The following is a 20,473-nucleotide window of genomic DNA, read 5'->3' on the forward strand; positions in this document are numbered from 1 at the left end:
GCCCCCGCCCGGCGCGCGCCGCTCTGATCTCGCCGGGCGGCCCCGGCGGCGCGCACGTCACGCGCGGCGGGCACGCGCGCGCCGGTGGCCGTGCCCGATCCCGTTCCTCGTCCCGTCCCCGTCCCGTCCCGCGCGCGGCTCCTGGAGCTGCCGGTACCGGCTCCCGGCAAGGGGAGGCGGGAAACCTGCCCGTGCCTGGGAATGGGCTGGGAACACTGGGGTGAGCCAGTGCATTATGCTGGGAGCACTGGAGAGTGAAACGGAGAGGAAAGGGAAAAAACAGGGAGAAGCCAGAGAGTAGTATTGGGTGCGTTGGGAGAGAACTGGGAGCACTGGTGGAGAGCCAGGGAGTGGCACCGGGGGCACTGAGGGTAGCCACGAAGCGATACTGGGAGAACTGGGATGGCATGGGAGCTCGGAGTGGAAGCCAGGAATGATGCTGGGAGTGAACTGGGAACACTACGGGGAGTTAGTGAATGATGCTGGGAGGACTCATAACTGCAGAATGGATCGGGTTGGATTGGAAGGGACCTTAAAGATGGATCTCATTCCAACCCCCCGCTATGGGCACGGGGACCATGGGGGGACGGGGGTGGAGCCAACGAATGTCGCTGGGGTCACTGGGGCGAGTCGGGAAGTGACACTGGGAGTACTGGGAGGAAACTGGGAGCAATGGAGGGAGACAAGGAATGACACTGGGCGGCCACGAGGAGCGCTGAGCAGCGACAGGCAGCGGTAGTGGGTGATTCCTGCGCCCCGCCGTCACCTGCGCCGCCCCGGGCAGGAGGGAGCGGCCGCCGCGCCCTTCCGGGGCGGAGGTGCCCGCGGCGGGACGGCGCCGACCCCCGCCCGTCCCGGCGCCTCCCGGGAACGCTGCCCCGCCGTGCCGGGCCGGCGGAGCCCGGCGTGCCTCCTCCCGCCCGGCCGCGGGACGGGCTGCCCGAACGAAGTGCTGCGGGGCCGAGCTGTGCTGCAGGCGGGCCCCGCTCCGGCCCGGCGGCCGGGGAGCGGCAGCGCTGGGGCGCAGCACGGCGCGGAGCCCGGCCCGGGCAGGCGGGACCGACCCCGCCTGCCGAGCGCGGCAGGAGCGCATTAGGAAACCTCTGTGCGGTGACCAGCCCAAACATCACAGCCCTGCTAAGCTCGCAAACTGTAGAAATTACTTGGTGGTAGGTGAAGGGATAAGCAGAACTCGGCAAAAAATGCGCATGGAAGCATATAGTTACTCTCTTCTTTTATTCCCTTCTTTTTTTTTTTTTTTTTTTTTTTTTTTTTTTTTCTCTTCTTTTATTCCCTATTTATTCCTAGATGCCTAAGACAACACCTTTTAGGTATTTAGGCCTTTGTTTTCTGCAGCTGTTGTTTTTTCATGCCATTCATACCGAGGAACTCACTCAAGTTTGCAGGAATTTTGTATGCAGTCTCAGATTAAAACTTCATATAAAATGAGGGCTCTAAACCAAATACTCTCTCAAAAATTAATTGAAATGTATATAATTTTATAAAATTCAATCTTGTACTAAAAAAAATCGATTTTAACAAAATCAGAATTGTATGCTTATGAAAATCTATTCTCTTCTTTGGCAGCAATCACATAAGCTGTCCCTTATTGTCTACTTCATGGCTAAAACAATGAAGTTTTGCTTATTTTGGCTTTTGTTTTGTCACAATTACGTAGCTCTCTGGACACCATCAAATATTCTACCACAAAGAACGCACAAATTTCTAGTACAACAAACACGCAGGAAAACTAGAAATTGAACTATTTGAGATCATTACATAAATACTAAGAGAAAGAACCTATGGCTGTTTCTTTACAGGTCACCTTTAATGTAGGTGCATTTTATAAATTCAGCAGTTTTTATTGCTGTTTGGATTGCAAAATGTATACTGTAATGCACACTAAGTGCCCTGTGGTCAAGCTAATGTTGCTGTTCAAACTCTAAAGGGACGTTGGTCTAAACCCCAATTTTCATCTTGGTTACGACTAATAATTTCATTTTGCAGCACCTCCCATTTTCATGCTCCTATTTACAGACCTAACATTTCTGTGACATAGGTTTCTGTACTTGCATTTCAGCTTCAAGAAATCATCACTGAAATGGAAAGGTGAAAATAAAAAAAAGATCCATGAAATAACAGGAGTTTTTCTCAAAATTAGCGATTCTGCATGAGTTAACACAAAACTTCTTTATTTTCTGTTTATTTACAAGAACAGTTACATATTATAATAATATTATGTATGCATGTTATCAGTCTTCAGGAAACTAGTTTATTATCAAGAAAAAACTACATAAGAACTTCACGAACATTGTGATAGTTTCAAAACAAACACATTGCAAAGCTGTAACAGGAAATTGTTTCCATTGCCTTTTAGCATGCCTCTCTGTCTAGCTATTCCAATTTCAAAGAACTTAAGGAATATTCATATTTTGTAATATTTTTTCAAGTTATTTTACTTTTATTCAAACAGTACCATTTAGTCAATCCAATCTTTTTAATGACATTGCTTCTTACCTGGGTTTGGAGTGAAAGCAAATTTTCAAATGATGCAGAAAGTTGCTTCCTAAATTTTTCTGTAATAGTTTCAGTAGTTTCTTTCATCCACATGCCACAATCTGGGGTTTTTTTTACTTCATTGAGTGTCCCTGTGTGCCATGCCCACGTTACCTTGTGCACCTCACCGAGCATCTCTGAAGGGAAGGAATTTCGCCTGCTGAGCTGGGAACAGTTAACAATGGTTCAGTTCTGAGCATGACCATCATGGAGATACTTCTGAGCTCCTTGCTGTCTCCTCAGCTTAAGTAACCAAGGTGGGGCTGCAAGAAGCATTTTCCTCAGATCCAGAGCCTGGAAGCGACTCATAGGTATAGGTTGGCTGCATTGCCTGAGGTGAAAAGGGGACCAAAAAGCTCCTGACCTCACTGGCTCTCAGGGCGTGGAGGACACACACATGCTCAGATACAGCCATTTCCAGGCTGCTGCTCAAGCAAAGCTGAGCCATTTTTCTGCCCTTCCCTACACTGCCAGGAAAAAGAGACAAAATGAGCACAGCTGGGTTCTGGGCACAAACTGAGGTGAAATCCCATCCTACATTAGTCCTTTGTGCCCATATTTCCACAAAAAGGGCACCTAATTGTGCAACGCAGAAGACAGCGCTGGCAGGACACTGAAGTTAGCGCAGGACCTTGCCAGCTGAGCTGTGTGTGTGCAGGGAGGACTGCACAGCACATACATTTGACTTTTGCAGTGACAAGCTTCTCCAGGGTCAGTGTGCAATTGAGGAGGGTGTTGAGGTCACAGTTTTAGACTTAGGTACATCAAATCTGCCTAAGTCAGGCTTAAGGTGCCTGAGTCCTTTATTGGATCTGTCCTAAAGTGACCTGCTGAAGGTCACGTTGTGACTTAGCAGTCAAGCCAAATGAGGAACCTTGATCTTATTGGTCATGGATCTGTTCTGCCTATTATGCAATGTTTCACTTTTAAGCAATTTATTAAACTAATCATCTTTGTCTTTGCCATCACATTTATTTCACTCCTCATTTCTCATTTTAAAAATTCCTAAAATTACCTGTATGCTGTGTTTTCTAAATTTCTTGTGTCTTTTCTGACTGCAGATTTTATCTCCTGTTCCATTGCTTTCTGTTTCTCCTTCCTATTTTTCTGATTGATTCCTTGTGATCCATTACTGGCCTTTCAAGATACTCCTACCTACCCAGCTGAATTACCACATTCTCTAGATCTTACTGCTTACCATGGAATCTCAAACCCCTTCTGATTTACTTACTGTGTCAGTACAGTTCTGCTTGAAACATCACACTCACTCTATAATAGCATTAGAAATCAAGGTGAATATGCAAAAGATTTACTTTTCTTATGTACAGATGTATTCTGTTACTTTTCAACCCTTATTAAGTCACTCCATTTCATCACTGCAGTGAAAATATTGAGACTTGTCCAAGGGCAGCAGCTCACTACATGCTGGATTCTCTTCTTGAGGCAGTAATAGATATTTTGCAGTTTAGTCCACCTCAATTTTGGAAGGTGGGAAGGCAGGACTTCAAGGTGGGCTCCAATAATATGCCACAGTTCTCACAAGCAGGCTGGTGATACAATATAAATGGATAACATGGTAGGCATCGGGATTTTTGTTCTAGATTTTAGTTTCAGATCTGTTTAGGTTCCTGCTTCTTATTATGGTAGTGACTATTTACCGCTAGCAGTACTGGCCAAAGTTGCTAAATACTTCTTGGAAAAAGTGTATGTAGGTGATAAGAGATGACTCAGGCATGTGTGAGAATAGTGTGAGGAGTGGGAAAGGGCAGAGATTGAAAAGCTCTTATTGTCTGCAGCTTACCTGCTTGAGAAACTGGTATGTGCTCTGAGTGAAATTGTTTATCCTGCTGTGTTCCTGGCTTTTTCACCCACATCACTTCTTAATTGTGTGTCTCCATCTATTATATTTCTGAAAAGTTAATGAAAAGAACAACTTCTTCTCATTCTTGAGTCACATATATTGAAACTAGTAAATTTGTACTAAAAAGAGAAATTACTCCCTCAGTGAACAGATGTTTGTGTTTTGATCTATTGAAATAGTATTTTTTCAGATCCTTTTGAATATTGTTTGTGAAAGAGATACCAGCAATAATTCTGAAATGTGCTTTGTGTTAAAAACATTTCACTGCCTGGAGTTTGTGACAGATGTACTTCATGTGAAGAAGAATATAGTTCACAGTTATGGTGGTACTCTGACAACTTACCTGCCCAGGACAGATAACAAATTGAAGGTGAAGACAAAGTAAAATGTCCAGCATCAAGTAAAGACTCAAAAAAAGCACTGGACATTGAAGATTACTCTTGCTTTACTTTCTTTGTCTAGATCTGTTGTTTTTAATTTTTTTTTCCCCAGAAAACATGTATGTGAAAAAGAGACACATTTCTGGCTCTTTGACCTATCTGTTTCTAACCTCTGGCAATAATGCATAACTTCTCGTATAGTCAAAAGTTAAATGCACTGTCATTGTGACAACATATAATTCCCACATCCTTGCTAACAAAGGTGACCTTTATTAAATAGTTTCTTTATAAAATCCTCTAAAAGACAGAGGCTTCTAAACAGATGCAATCAAACAAATGCACATCAGTTGAAATAATTTGGCTGCCATCTTCTGCCAGCTCAGGCAGTCAACTGCAATTACAACCAAGATTTATTCATCTGCTTTACCTGATGCAAGAAATCCAGTCTGGCTGCTGCAAAGTTATCCTCTTCATCAGGAAAGGCACAGGAATGAGGAAGGTCTTACTACTGAGACAGAACAGTCACATGGACCATTTGGAAGACTTGCCCCATCACTGTGAAAGAGTGTGTGAAACTCAATAAGAGGAAGCCCAGCCTCCACCAGAGGAAGCTTCTCCTGGGATGAAGTGCTGTTGGCTGCTATGGTTACTAATGTGATTTTCCATTTACTTCCTTGTTCACTCACCTGCTTTCTCATTCAAACACCACGCACAAGTACCTCCAGAGATATTTGTTGTTGGAATAGTGACAAACCTCATTAGTGGCAGCCATGCACAATCAAAGAGAAAAAAGATACAAATGATCAGCAAATAAACAGAAGAAAGGAAAGTGCTGGAATCTATGGGTATTGTGAATAATATTCTGTCCTCGCTGCTTTGTGAACTTTGTGTTCTCTTCACTTTGGATTTGCATTAATGTTAGTCTTTCCTTATGTCTCTATTTTACACCTCAGTGCTTCGATCCAGCAGAGAACTCCCCACAGTCAGACTCCTGTGACTGTAGAGCTGTATGCAGCATCAGGATTTAGAGGAGCAAAATATTGTGGTTTATTTTTGGTATCTTAAAGGGACAAGCACATTATTTTGCTATTTTATTTTGGTAGCACTTCACAGGTCTTGTTCCCACCTTTATACATTTTTTTCACCTTTTACACATTTCTGATCAGACAGTCCAACTGTATAGTAGTCCTACATTATAAAACTATCAAATTGCAAATAAATTGCATGTCTTGAGGTGACTTCCCCCCTGCCTCCCCCCTCAAGTATCAAGAAAAAAAGAGATAACTTTTTTTAAAGTGTGAAAATTCCTGTCATTTTCCATGATAATTACCAGGTAGACTACTTAGTTAGCACTTCCAGGCTAGAAAATACTTTTTGAAAATACTTTAAAGCCATAAAAGCAAGCAGCTGATCCTCCAAAAGGGTAGGAAATAATAGCGATATCACTTTCTGACTACTTTAATGTCATCTGTAAAATTACTTTTGTTTTGATGTAGCATTCAATCGAAGTTGGAAGAAATCGTTTAGTGGTTTGCTCTTTCCCACCAAATAAGGCACTAAATATAGCAATATCAGCATTCTGGCCTTCAAAAAAAGCTGTGGTTCAGGTTTCTCAAGAATATCTGCTTTTTCTCCTGACTGTGTTCAATTTGTTTAAGAACTGTTTATTTCGGAAGCATGAGTAACTGCAAATCAATACATAAAGTACCAGAAATATTAAACACTACAAAAACGAGCCTTTTACTTAGATAATAATGATGCAGTCATACAGTCATCAGATTTTCCAGTTTGAGAGTTACTGCTAGCTGGAGGACAAATTCTTAAGAAAGGCACACAGCACTGCAGCCTAGGGTATTCTGACTTGTCCCACTGTACCTTTGTATCGTTCTCTCTTCCCTTCCCTTTTTGTTATTCTTGGAAGCTGCATGCTCAAGGAGTGGGAGTGGACACTGTAGTGGAGTGGTGGTGGCAGGAGAATGTCCAAAATAGAGTCCTTTCTTCAGCCCTTCATGCCTCCTGATGACCCCCCACAGGCAGTAGGGGTGGAAGTAGGATGGCTGCAGTCCATTATGTTTCCTGTAGGTAAATCCCAGGTGACAGTGACACAGACTGCACCTCTTTCATTTCCATTGTCCAAAAAGCATCAGCATTTCATCTCAGATTAGCAAAAAAAAAAAAAAAAATTAAGTATTCCAATATATATTTTCAAAGTAATTTTTGGCCATGTGTTCAGTATTAATGGTCCATACATGGTTTTGTCATCTGCCTGTATCAAGTATCAAAAGTGCTTTTATGGTGACAGCTTATTCAATTGAGAAATAGTTCTTTAAGATGCTGCAATGTTTTCTGTTACTGCAGCTCTGTCTGTCTCATCTCCTTGAGCACTATAGAGGCTGGGCATGATGAGCATTTTGTGGGCTGGGAATCTTGCTGTGAGGGAACGTAGTGAGACTTAGCATTTTGTAGATGGCTTCAATGAAGTGTGTGAGATCTCTGAAGCTTTCAACCATGACAATGTTCAATTCCATCGTGTCACTTGCTGTGAAATGTGTAATGCCACAGCCTTTTTTTTCATGTAAGAGTTTGCCTGTAATTTTAATATAGTTGCTGTAACAAGTTTGTTCCAATTGACATTTATATATTAAGAAAAATTGCTTTAGTTAAGCAGGTAATAATTCCAAGAAGAATGTTTCCTCCTGACAGAGATGTATTATCACAAACCTTTACATCTCTACAACAGGGCTCATAAAGATATAAATTAGTTGCATAAAAGGGCAAAAGTAAAAATTATATTAGCATTTTCATTGTCTTATCTTTCCTCTCCAGAACACAGCCTTGCTATTATCTTGTAAAATATCTCTATTACATATAATTACAGAAGTTTCAATTCCATATTCTCGTTTAGCATTCCACACATTTAAATGCTCTAGAGGGGAGCAGGAAGGGGAGCCAGATTTTATAGAGGCTGTGGACAGATGTAGAAATTGGCAAATCTAGCTCTGGTCTGCATAAATTTTGTAAGCATGACAAAATTTGTGTAGCTTGCTGAGAGTGTGGAGGCAGATTTTTGTGACTATGAAAGTAGCTTGCCCACTGACACTGTGTGTGCTTTTGCTCCACTGCACATTTGTTTTCTTCTGTGTCTTCCATTATTTCATGTAATGGCCATAAGGATTGTGTGCTAAATAGAAAAGGAGTTATCAACAGGAGTGATGGCATCCATGCCTTGTCATGATGCTTCCCAAAGCTGTCAGTTCTGAAAGGAAGCCCACCTGACTTACAGCAGAGTAGGAAGGAAAGGGAATCAACATCTACACAGGGTGAAAAGGCTGGCGAGGAAAAGATTTTATCAAGAGGCTGTAGTTTGCAAAGCAGCATTCTTTCCTGAGATGTTCAGACTGTGCAGACTGAGGTGGCTTGTTCTGAGGAAGCTCATGTTTCCATGTAACTGGTCCTAAGTTCTGGTCAGGCAAACCAAAGCTCTTCCTGACTTTGTGTTCTAACCTGAAAAACCTGTTTGCTGGAGTAGGCTGTCTTGGCAAGGGACATCAGTTACCACCTTGTCAACAGGTGAAAGCCTCTTCTGGATCCAGGCACAAGCTGCTAACAGGGGTTTGACTTTCTAGTGTCCAGAAATGTGGGACAGAAAAAAATATCCTTAGCTGGGAATTAATCCAGGGGAACTAATGTTTAGTAGTAGTGAATTTACAGGTACTGGATAATACAACCAGGAACTATTTAAGAGGGATGTATCAGTAGTAAGCTAAGTAGTAGGAGTAAGTGCCACCAACACTAATTGGTACTCTATAAATAGACATTTATAGAGTCTATTTATATTTGCCTACTAAGGCACTCCTGCAGCAGCCATTCAGTGTTGAGGATTTTAACACAGTTAAGGCTGCTGTTGCTTTGCCCCATTTTGATGCTACAGCTTCTGCAAAGCTGGCGGGTGGTGGAAAGGAAGGGCCAAGCTGTGCATGGTTGGTATCTTCTACAACTAATGCTTTAACATCCCCAGGTGAAAGGAGAGAATAAAAACTGACTTTTTGAGTATGCCTCTTCCCTTTGCTTCCTAAAATAATTGTTTACTGGCAGTTTACTGCCTAAAATTAGGCCACCATTACAAATGATCTTCATTGTTACTGAAGAAAGATCAATGTGCTGAATTTTCCTATACATGGAGATGGAGCTGTAATTCAAAGCCACATAAAGTAGGAGTTCTGCCCTGAGTGGCACAGGCCTGCCCTGATGCATCTGAACTGGGGAGTGCATGTGCCTGTGTGACATTTCTAGAATGAGTCCTGTAATGGGAATTGATTTATAGCTGGATATGCAAGGGTTTGTTCGTGTTTTCATCATGCTGTTGAAATTGAGTTCTACAATTAGCAACTACTTTGCCTCCTCTATACTGAGAAGAACACGAGCAAAGAGGAATTTCAAATTTTTGCCTTAGTTTTCCATATTGCTTAGAGAGGGGAGTAAGGGAAATGGCAGTTTTTCCACTCTGCTATGCCCTTCCTCCCCCTCTGGAAAGAGAAGGTGGCTCAGGTTAATCATCAAAGGCAAGATATTAAGAACCCAGTAAATGGATAAGAGATTTATGAAGGCTTCCATGCTTTAAGGTCATGAGTCAGGGATTCCTTCCTTGAAATACTAAGCCCTTCCCATCTTTGCTTGCTACTGTGCAGTTCCATTGACATTGGTGGGCTGGCACGTGGGTAACAGATGAATTTGCTCCTAATGACCATCACACTGAATCAATCTGAATGGCTTCTTGCATTTCTGTAGAGATGCTTTCAGCTTGAGGGGTGGTGACAGTGAAGGCAGAAACAAGGCCTTAGGAAAAAATTTTACCAAGTATTGGGCAACTGCTAGCCAGAGAGAAGAGAGATGAGGGAAAGGGAGTAGAGAGAGCAAAGGTGGGTAACTCTTGTCAATTAATTTCTGACATAATTATTTATAAATGTGCACATGGCCACCTGCATACAAACTCCTTTTTTCTGTTTAACAGCATGATTACAGTGAGGCCCTTTAGTACCAGTCACTGTCTACGCGCACACAGACACACATAGACAGAGTAATACAAAATCATGGCACCTTTCTAACAATGCATAGCATTTCTAATGTGATGCATTACATATTTGTATATATAGCACATATACAGGATGATGCAATGCAGATACGTATGAATTACACTATTTGTAGAGATGAACTTGCTGCTAAAAAAGAATTGGAATACAGAAGCTGAAAGTGTATTACTACAGTGTATTACATATCCCTTAAGTGTTACAGTTATGGGACATAAAAGCTAATTTTAGTCAAGAAGCAGCATATGTTGTCTGAGTTCCATGAGTAGTCTGCTGCCAGTATGCTTTATGCTAGTGAGCCTAAAGAGAATTTGGATGGCCCCATTACAGCTCTGTAGTTCTTAGAAAAGCTCTTAATGGCACTGAAACCCTGGATAATAAAAGCATTTGTTAAGTCATAGACTTTCTATTCAGTCTCATACCCAGCGAGCAAAAGAAGGCTGTGGGAATACTATGTTACACTCAGAAAAATTTTAAAAGCAAACAAACAACATTTTATCTCACAATTGTGCATCTGCTGGTATCAGGATATATTTAGCTGTGTTTATACAGAAAGTAAACAGGTAATTGGACTTCAATGAGAATCATTGATGGGATTTTTTTAAAGAAACTTTCTTTTACAGTGAAAGCATGGTTGGACATTTTTTACTCCATGAAATTGGAAACTGCTTGAAATATGAGTATTGACTTGGTTTATTCTTGTGTTCATCACGTAAACAAAATGCTATAAAATAACTTTACTAAATAATGCAAGAAAAGAACATTTAGTAATAAAACTCATCTTCAAAGACCTACAGAACTACTGAGGTGCTGCATATGCAAATAATGTTTTAGAAATGCACTAGAAAGCCTTGTGTAGAAGCCTGGATGTTTATTTAATATTAATTGGTGGAAAAATATGAAAGAGCAGATAGTGAGAGCCCCCTCCCACTTCCATTACACATTCAAAGATGCTCTTATTCCAATACACAAACATTACTTGAAATAAATACTACTTATTGCAGCTTTTACTCAAGTATTATTTTTGCTGAGAAGAATATAATTGTGCTTCCTTTTTGCCCAGCAATTTTCCTTTTGTGATGTAGTGATGTGGTTCTGCATAAGGTCCTGCACTGTAAGGGGTTTCCAGGTGTTTCAGTCACTGCTGGCAAAACTTGTCTCTTTTTTATGTAGCCTGTTGAGTCAGTCAGGAAAAGGTGAAGACAGTGAACTTTCTGCCATGACAAAGGTTAAAAAAGTGCTTTCTGATGAAACATCCTTTCCTTTTTCAATAACCTTAAATGTTACTCTTCCTATGCTGATAGGCTGCCAAGGATTTTATTAAAAGCTGGAAAATTTGGCATGTTTTCCCCTCAGACCTGAGTGGATTGTTCCTACATCTGATGCAGGCACATATGAGGCAATTGATTTATCGTGCTTGAGTTTTTTATGCCCTTGACATTTATATCTTAAAAATCAAACCTGCCTGGAACTGCACAGCACATTGCAAACAGGAGGTGCATCCCTGCAGACTTTAGCTACTTAGCATTGGTTTAGTGGTGAGGGGCAAGTAGCTGTAAAGCAGCATAATAGTGCTCTTTTCACTTAGATGTCATATTTAGAACCCTGAAGGTGTGTTCTCTGTGATAGGTAGGTATCAACAATATCATAATTTGATGTCTGTCCCACTCAGGTTACTTTAGTTGTGATCTGCTCCAGGGCAGGATTCAGCACCAGCCTGACAAGGGTGGGGTAGGGGGCTCCAATTGTAGCAGCTGCAGAATATACCCAATACCATGCTAATTATTTTTAACTTCTGTTCAACAGGTAAAGAAATTTTTAGATTCTCCTAAACTACAACGGTAGACGGAAACGGGGCAATCAGATATGTCAAAATGGCTTGTTTCCTCTAAGTCTCTCCAGTAAAAGTCATCTTTTGGGTCAGCAAAATAATCTGGAATGTTAAGTAACAAGAAAGGAGACCCTAGAAATGCCTCAAAACAAAATTTTGGTCCTATTTGTGGAAAAGGACTATAACAAATCTGTGCTAGAAATGCCCCAAAACAAAATATGGTCCTATTTGTGGAAAAGGACTATAACAAATCTGTCTCCACAGTGGACAGAGGAATGAAGGGACTTTCTAGGATGCTCTTAGTTTGAGATCACAGTCCTTAGAAGCATTACAGAGCCAGCAATGCAAGCTCAATGAAACTTTTGGCCAGATTTAGAGAATCACTTACCAAATGTAAATCTCTTATGAAAGGAAACAGTGAGAAGGGAAGAATAGTTTTCTGGCATCTAGCAGGCACTTCATTCCCTGGAAAAATCATTCTTTGTGTTAATATGATTTATAGGATGCCATCATGATTGATTATGCTGGAAAATCTGATACTAAAGTTGTGAAGATTCTCATGTGAAAGGAAGAGGCCAAAATGAATCTCTATATTGGGGACAATAAAAAATGCAAGAGTCAGCTCTATGATAATATTCTAGGAATACTGATGAAATTTTATTAATCCTGCATGGTGTTGCCAGTGCAGAAAGATCATGGCTGGAAAGTTGCCCAGTGGAAAAGGACCTGGGGGTGCTGGTGGCAGCAGCTGAACATGAGCCAGGCTGTGCCCAGATGCCTAAAAGGGCCAATGGCATCCGGGCCTGTGCCAGCAATAGTGTGGCCAGCAGGAACAGGGCAGGGATTGTCCCCCTGTACTCAGCACCAATGAGGCCACACCTCAAATCCTGTGCTCAGTTCTGGGCCCCACTGCTAGAAACACACTGAGGGGCTGGAGCATGTCCAGAGAAGGGTGTGGAGCTGGGAAAGGGTCTGGATCACAAGGCTGATGAGGAACATCTGAGGAAACTAGGGTTGTTTAGCCTGGAGAAAAGGAGGCTCAGGGGGACCCCCTCACTCTCCACAACCGCCTGAAAGGAAGCTGTAGCCAGCGGGGGGTCACCCTCTCCTCCAAGGCAGCCTCTGATAGGACAACAGGAAATGGCCTCAAGTTACACCAGGGGAGGTTTAAATTGCATATTAGAAAAAATAACCCTTCACTGAAAGGGTTGTCAAGCACTGGAACAGGCTGCCCAGGGTGTTAAAAAAATGTATAGATGTGGCACTTGGGACACGGCTTAGTGGTGAAGTTGGCAGTGCTGGGTTAATGGTTGGACTCAATGATCTTAAAGGTGTTTTCCAACCTAAATGACTCTATGATTCTATAATTATTAAGGGACTGTTTTCTTCAAGGTAACATTTTGTAGTGTTTCATGTTGAGTCCACAAGTCCAGATGTACCAAACTCACAAATTTTGGTTGTGCTCCATGTATATAATTTCAGCTATATTTGACTAAAGTTAGATAATTGAATTCAGTTCAGAAATTTCTGCCTGTTCACCTAAACTACAGTTTCATGAAACCAATTTAAAAATATGCTTGTAGTACCATCAAAAGGAGGGTGTTTTCATTGTTGCGCATACTACTGAGGTTTTCCTTTTTCTTTTTTTTTTTTCCTGTAATTTAAAATTGTGTGACTTTTCTACATCATTCCTCTCTCAGCTGGGTATGACTTTATATGTTTACCAGTTTTCAATTGATGTCATACAGGACAGAAAGTCTTCAAGAGAGTCAGGGTAATGATCCCTGCCTGGAATTTCATGAGATTTATATATCTCTTTGCAGTTTGGCCTAAACAAGTAACAATTTAACAAGTATTCTTTACCATAGCTAAATATGCCTGGTTTTAATTAATAAACCCAAAAAAAAAAACCCTACAAATGCAACTACTAGCCTCACTGTGGGTTAATGCTCTTCCAGTTTGTTGCTCTTCTTTGCTGGTTTCCATTGATAGGGAGGTAATTGGTTTATGTGCTAAGAAAGCTGATTATGTTTCCCAGACAGAGCAGGAGGAGGGTCTGACAGAGGTAGAAAATGTGTAGACCAGAAGGATCCCCACATGGGAAAATACCTATGACCTGTACAAAATCTTCATTAGTTTAAATTCTGTCTCTCTTACATACTTCCTTGCCCTCCATTACTTATAAATGCTGAAGGTGGTGTGCGCTGCTGTGTTATCATCCAAAGAAAAGGGCACTGGAGGAATGAGATATCTATAGAGAGGCTGAAGTCACTGAGATTGAGCATGGGAACAGCAGCCTGAAGCCTAGCCAGAGAGATGGAGAATCATAGACTGTAGCCAGTGAAGGCTCCAGGTACTCAGGAGAGGTCAGAGTTGTATTTAACCTAGTACTTGTGCGAGCCAGAATCTCTCCTTTTCTTTATCTGTTCCCTTACAGACAATTCAGAAGGAGTGATTCTGTAAAAGATTGGCTGAACAAGCAGGACCAGGATCTGCTATTTCCTGAAAAGTTCCAACATAACACAGAAGGAAACCAGACACACCTCTGCACACTAATTCAAGTCCCACTTGAAGAAATTTTTAAAGCAAATCAACCAGACACTCCACCAAGCAGAGGAGGTCTAAAGCCTTTATATCCTAGCCGTTGCCCTTCTGTGGCTAAGTTTAATCTGTCAGTTCATATCTAGTTAAACTATGAAAGAAAATCAAACACTGTTGCTTCAAAGGCAGAGTGAGCTTGATACTACCTGGTATGTCAAGCCAGAATAGCTGACATGCAAATTAGGATCCAAAGCATTCACTCTTTTATGCTCAGCCAGGTGCTGGCATGATCAAAGGGACCCCTAAAACCTTTGAATTTATTGAAGAGAAATTGGGGGATTTGTCTGGAGCTTACAGAAGGGCAGAGAGGACCCTAAGTAGAGACATGGGCAAAACTGCAAAAGACAGTGATTTAAAAAATACAGACATCTTTTTCCTCACCCAAAAGATATCTCTTGGTCAACATTACATTAGTGAAATTCTGAAGAATCTTTCATTGACATCTTTGATATGGTGATGAGGTCTCCTACAATTCATCTTCAGAATTATTCAGAGTACAAAGGACTGGGATAAAAGATCCTTTGAATACTGTAGGCCATAGGCTTTTTCCTTTGGTTGAGACTAGAAGTCCTAGGGAATCTGAAAACTAAGTCTGAAAGTTCCCTTAAAGACTGTTTTCTAGAATTGATAGCCCATCAAGAGAAATACCCAGGGAAGTAAGATAAATATTTCTGTGTAATAGAATATTTGATTTTTTTTAACCACCTCCTCAAGTGATATGGAGTTCAGCACAGGTCTATTTTGCTTACTGTTTCCTCTAAACTAACAAGATTTTCAGTCTTTTAATAAACATTGTCTTGAGCAAAAAACTTGTATCATACTCTTGGATTTTGGATTTACAAGTCAAACAGTTTCAGGAGTGCAAGAGCACTAAACTTCTAACAGGGTAAGACCTTAAAACATTAAATGCTAAAACCTTAGATGTTAAACCTCAGTGTCTTTCAGTGGGTGTTAAACAAGAAAGCAATGGACAAAAAGTGCTTTCTCTTCAGTATCTTGTTACACAGGCTAAAGGATATAAAGGTTTAACCAGCATTAGCACATGATATCATACTAAAAATACCACCAAGAATGCATTGAAATTGGCTAGCCTGCTTAGCTTTTTGTCTCCTAGCAGTGTCAACAAGAGCATCAGAACTGTTCAGCCTTGAGAAGAGACAGCTGGGAGGGAACTGTGTCTGTCAGTATCTGAAGGGAGGGTGTCAGAGGATGGAGCCAGGCTCTGCTCAGTGGTGCCAAACAATGGGACAAGAGGCAATGGGCAGAAACTGAGGCACGTGAGGAAGAACTTCCTTACTGTGCAGTGACCATGCACTGGAACAGGTTGCCCAGAGAGGCTGTGGAGTCTCCCTCACTGGAGATATTCAAGAACTGTCTGGATGCAATCCTGTGCAGTGTGCTCTGGGATGATCCTGCTGGAGCAGGGAGGTTGGACTGTGATCTGTGATTCTGTAATATCAGGCTCTACTGTAGCTGCCTAAGAATAGGCTTTTACTGGAAAATCAATAAATGGTAACCAATAGTTTTCATCCAAATCTGCATTATATAAATTTTTACATAATGTGCAAGGACAAAGAAAATATACAAGGAATTTCAATGCCTTCCTAAAATATTTGTCTCTTCTATCCATAAAGAGGAAGTTTAATAGTTCACTTTTTTATGTACCATTGCCTGTAACATATTTTGTCTTTCTTGTCATAAAACAGCACTGTGAGGCAGGAGAAGTACTTTCTCCTACTTGCCAAAGGGATCTGAGAGCACACATCTGTGATGCATTTTGTGTGTTGTTTTACATCTTGATTTTACTTCATATTTTCCAAATGCAAGTGTACATCATGTCATGAAATCCAGGAGTGCGATTTGACTTACGTTTCAGTGTCTGCACTGTAAGAGTTTTCACCTGAACAAAGTGAGCCCCTGCTGCAATCAGTGAAGACCTAACCACTGCAGGCAGGGAGCTCAGGGAGGCTGTCAGGTCACCAGATGTGTTTCCCTGCAGACACGTGTCTATATGCAGACATTTCCACTGTAGACACCTACTGGGGGAGCCCCGAGTGCTGCATAACCCCAAGTGCAGCTGGATATGCTGATACCTCTGCATCCTGGCTGAGTCCAAGAAAATATTCAGCAACAGCCCTTCTCACGGGGTGTGCCCTGTGGCTGATGGAGAATGGACGTGTCAGCCAAGGAGTGCGTGACGGGTGTGGGGGTTGCAGTGGCCCTATATCACATGTGGCACGGACAGCTGGGGTCTGGAGCCCATGCAGCCTCATCCTTTGATCAAGGTGGTCATGGACCAGCGACTGAGTGAGGCAGATAGGAAACAAGTCTGTCAGGAAATATTCTGGCTCTTATCCCACCCTCTGTCCTATGGGATAATACAGATAAAAACAATGTAATTCAGACCAGATCCCACGGGAGTCAGGCACTGAACTCCTTTGGGATTTTGTCTCCACATGAATTATTACAGGTTATAGAGAAAGGCAGAATATAAACAAACTCTTCCTAGGCTAATGTTTTACCTCTAAATAATCCATCTTGATGTGCCTCATGGTTATTTTTTATTTTTCTGAAGTGCATTAATTCAAAACACTTGTACAAGATATAGAAATACATTTGAACTGGCTGTTAACTCTTTACATCTGTTTTCATTGAACCAAAAATAATCTTGAATTCTACCATTTTATTAAGGACCACTGACATGTCACAAAAGAAGAGACAGAGTGGTGTTACATAAGGAAAGGTGCTAAATTTGCTCAGTCTAGGAAAACCAGGCAACATATTGTATGCTGGTTTTAGCACAGGTAGACAGAAAGAGGGTATGCCTCTGACTTAGGCTGGGAGGGGTATGGAAGGATGACAGTGATGGAATGTGTGAATTCAGTGCAGTCAAGGATGACACAGGTGTTTCATGAAGTTTAGTTTATATATGTTATATCATGACAAAGAGGATTTAAAAATGCTTTAGAATGTGCAGCAATGTGTAGACAGACTGTTATTTTACATAATCTGCGTTCCCCAGTGTTGCACAGCACCTTGGGTGCCTTCCCCTCCCTGTCGCTAAGGGTCTCCTGTTGTCCCTTCTGGACGCTGCCTTTGCTCCCAGCTGGGTGCTCCCGGCTCCAGGCTGTCCCACAGCCTCGGCCCTTTTCCCTTGCTGGCCCCCTGCTTGTTGTCTGGGGTCTGTTATTCCCACAGCGTGCCCCAGCAGGCACAGGGCTGTGCTGGTGCTTCTCCTGAGGGTGACCCCTTTCCTCTGCTGTCTCCCCGCTCAGCTGCGGTGTGTGCTGACCCGAGGAGAGCCGCGAGGGAGTGCACAGAGCCCAGAGCCAGAGAGCCCAGCGCAGAGAGCCCAGAGCCCAGAGCACACAGCCCAGAGCACAGAGCCCAGCGCCCAGAGCCCAGCGCTGCCTGCCCGCCCCCATCCGCGCTGACATTGTCCACAGCAGCAGCGAACGTGAGGGGCCTGGCCGGGCCCGAGGCCGCCGGGGCATTCCCGCAGGGAAAGGGGCTGGCGACGGCACCAGCTGCCCAGGGCACGGTGCTCATCGGATGGTCTGCCAGCCCTCCTCTTCTCAGATGGCTTTTTTTCTCTCTTTTTCCTCCTCTCTCCTCTTCCCAAAAAGTAACACGAGAAGTACTGTAAGGCAGTTGTGAGTAATTGCCCCTGACAACAACACTTCGTGCCGGTCACTGTCTCAGCATCCTCTGTGCGACAAATGCAACCTTGGTCAGAGCTCTTTCGGCCAACATTCTCTGATCACAATGCATTTAATAATATTGATGTTGATATTGATGTTATTGATGCCATAAGTATTGAGAGTGAAAAATGTTGGTTTTAAACCTCTCATAATATTCTTTTTTTTTTTTTCCTCCTGCACCTTTACCCCTGCTCTCACAATCAAGTTTAACAGATTTTGGTACAGGAGAAAAACTGTCTTCACTTAACACTAGGAACATGGAGTTCCCTGTCTTCAGTTATGGAAGAGATGTGTTTATGGAATATGTAAAATCTGTTATTCCCTGGGTTGTTTGCCTGGCTGATATGAGAAGACCAAGTCTATCATATTTGCATTCCTGGCATTCCTTCAGAAGAAGCTGAATCCCAAACGGGTACAAACCTCCAGGGTAAGTATAGGTTAAAGCCGTTTTCAAAGTAACTTCACGCTGTCGGCGCTGATTTTTCAACTTACTTAAGAAGCCAATAGATATTTAGATCACTGAAGATTGTATTTAAAATCAGTTTCATGTGGTAGAAGCTCTATAATATGCATAACAGGGAATTGCCAAAGAGTCTTAGATTAAGGCATCTTGATTTTATCTTCTATATTAACTGTGATTTTTTTAATAGAGAATATTTATATTCTTGCTATAGGAATGTGTAATCCGGGCCATTATAAAGGCTGAAACCAACCATATTTCAGATGGATAAGGTTCTTTTCCTAATATTTGAAAATTATTACATTTGAAAATATATATGTAACAGAGTAGAAATAATCACATCTATTGTTATATAATGTCAACTCCTTTTGTATCTAATATCAAATACAATTATTCAATAAAGTCAGATCAGTCCTGTACTATCAAATATATGCTGACATTTGAGAGAATGGTGGGGTTTTTAAGGACAAATAAACATGGTTATTTGGAATATTGTTTTTAGTAAGATAAAAAGATTGAATTCTTCATCCACAAGAAAATTTTTCTTTTCTAGGATATATTTTTTAGAACTTGTCATATTCATTGAAAAGACAACACAATGGCAAAGGCAATAAAAATAATACTTCAATACAAAAATAATACTTTAATGCAAAAATATAATGAAATTACTGAAGTTTTTTATTCTGTCCACTACAGCTCATACACCACTGCCTAGCATAAATAATATTCTATAGACATCTGTGTCAGTTAAAAATATCTAGGAATTATGAAAGCTATGCCAAAATGGTGAAACTTTTGGAGCCTGCTCATTCATTTTATATAATGATGCAATGACAATGGACAATTTGACTGTGCATTTTGTACTCATTTTTACTACTAATTCATATGAATATCCATTTAAGCCTTTAAAGGAGACTACTGAATAGAACAGAATTTCAAATATTTTCTCTGCTTTAACTGTCTTTTAAGGAGATTTTTTCATCTTGCATTTTAAATTATGCTAAATGTCAGTGTATTGCCCATTGTTTAGCTGGTATTTACCACTTTAGCCTTTTTCCCTAATATAAATTTTGTTTACCTTTGTTTTATCATACAGATATATGTTGTGTATCAAGCTGCATACAATCATACAGGTTTATGATCTAGATATTTGTATGTCATATACATAAAGTTGGTTTACACCACTTCAAGTTACTCCCTGATTTAAGGCATTCTACATATGCTGTGAGTTAGTGCACCTTCATGACACACCAGTGCAACTTTTATTTCCTTGCACTGAGAAACTCCTCCAATCTTCATCATCTTAAACAGTAACACAATCCAAGAAAATTTCTGTAAATCCTTGCACTTCTTAGAGGTAAGACTGTGCTACTCCGGAATGCAATCAAGTCACAGAATCATAGAATATTTTAGGTTGGAAAAGACACTTTAAAAAGTTCATTGATTTCAACCATTAACTCAGCACTGCCAAGTTCATGACTAAACCATAAGCACCATATCTACATGTCCCTTAAGTGTGAGTGATTGCAAGCTTGATTTAAAGCTGAACACAAATCGTGCTGGAGTTACAGCAGCATACCTCTTCTATACACCTCATGTCACAGAAGCATCTGTACTGACTTTTGCAATGTCTCTGAGTGAAGGCGAATAGGAAATCGTAGATATAATGTAGAGGAGGAATGAAATTAAATGTTCAAGACATAGCTCTGCTTGAAACCATTTAACACCTGCTACTAATGACAGCCACCACTAATCTTGTTAATTATTTTATACTCACATGATATGGTTCTCTTTTCCCCTCTTACACATTTTCTCTGTTTAGTACATGAATAAATATGATTAACATAATCTGAGCACTCAATAGCACTTTTCAGGATCAGAAGCCGTGTGGAAGAAATGTTGGCTTTCTATGGCAACAGGCCCAGAAGGGGTTTTCTCCTCTTTGTTAGGAATTCTAGGTCCAAGAGTTACCATAATAACACTGATGGTCACCTTC

The sequence above is a fragment of the Pyrgilauda ruficollis genome, unplaced genomic scaffold (assembly GCF_017590135.1).
Source record: "Pyrgilauda ruficollis isolate IOZ18807 unplaced genomic scaffold, ASM1759013v1 scaffold29, whole genome shotgun sequence".
Lineage (NCBI taxonomy): Eukaryota > Metazoa > Chordata > Aves > Passeriformes > Passeridae > Pyrgilauda > Pyrgilauda ruficollis.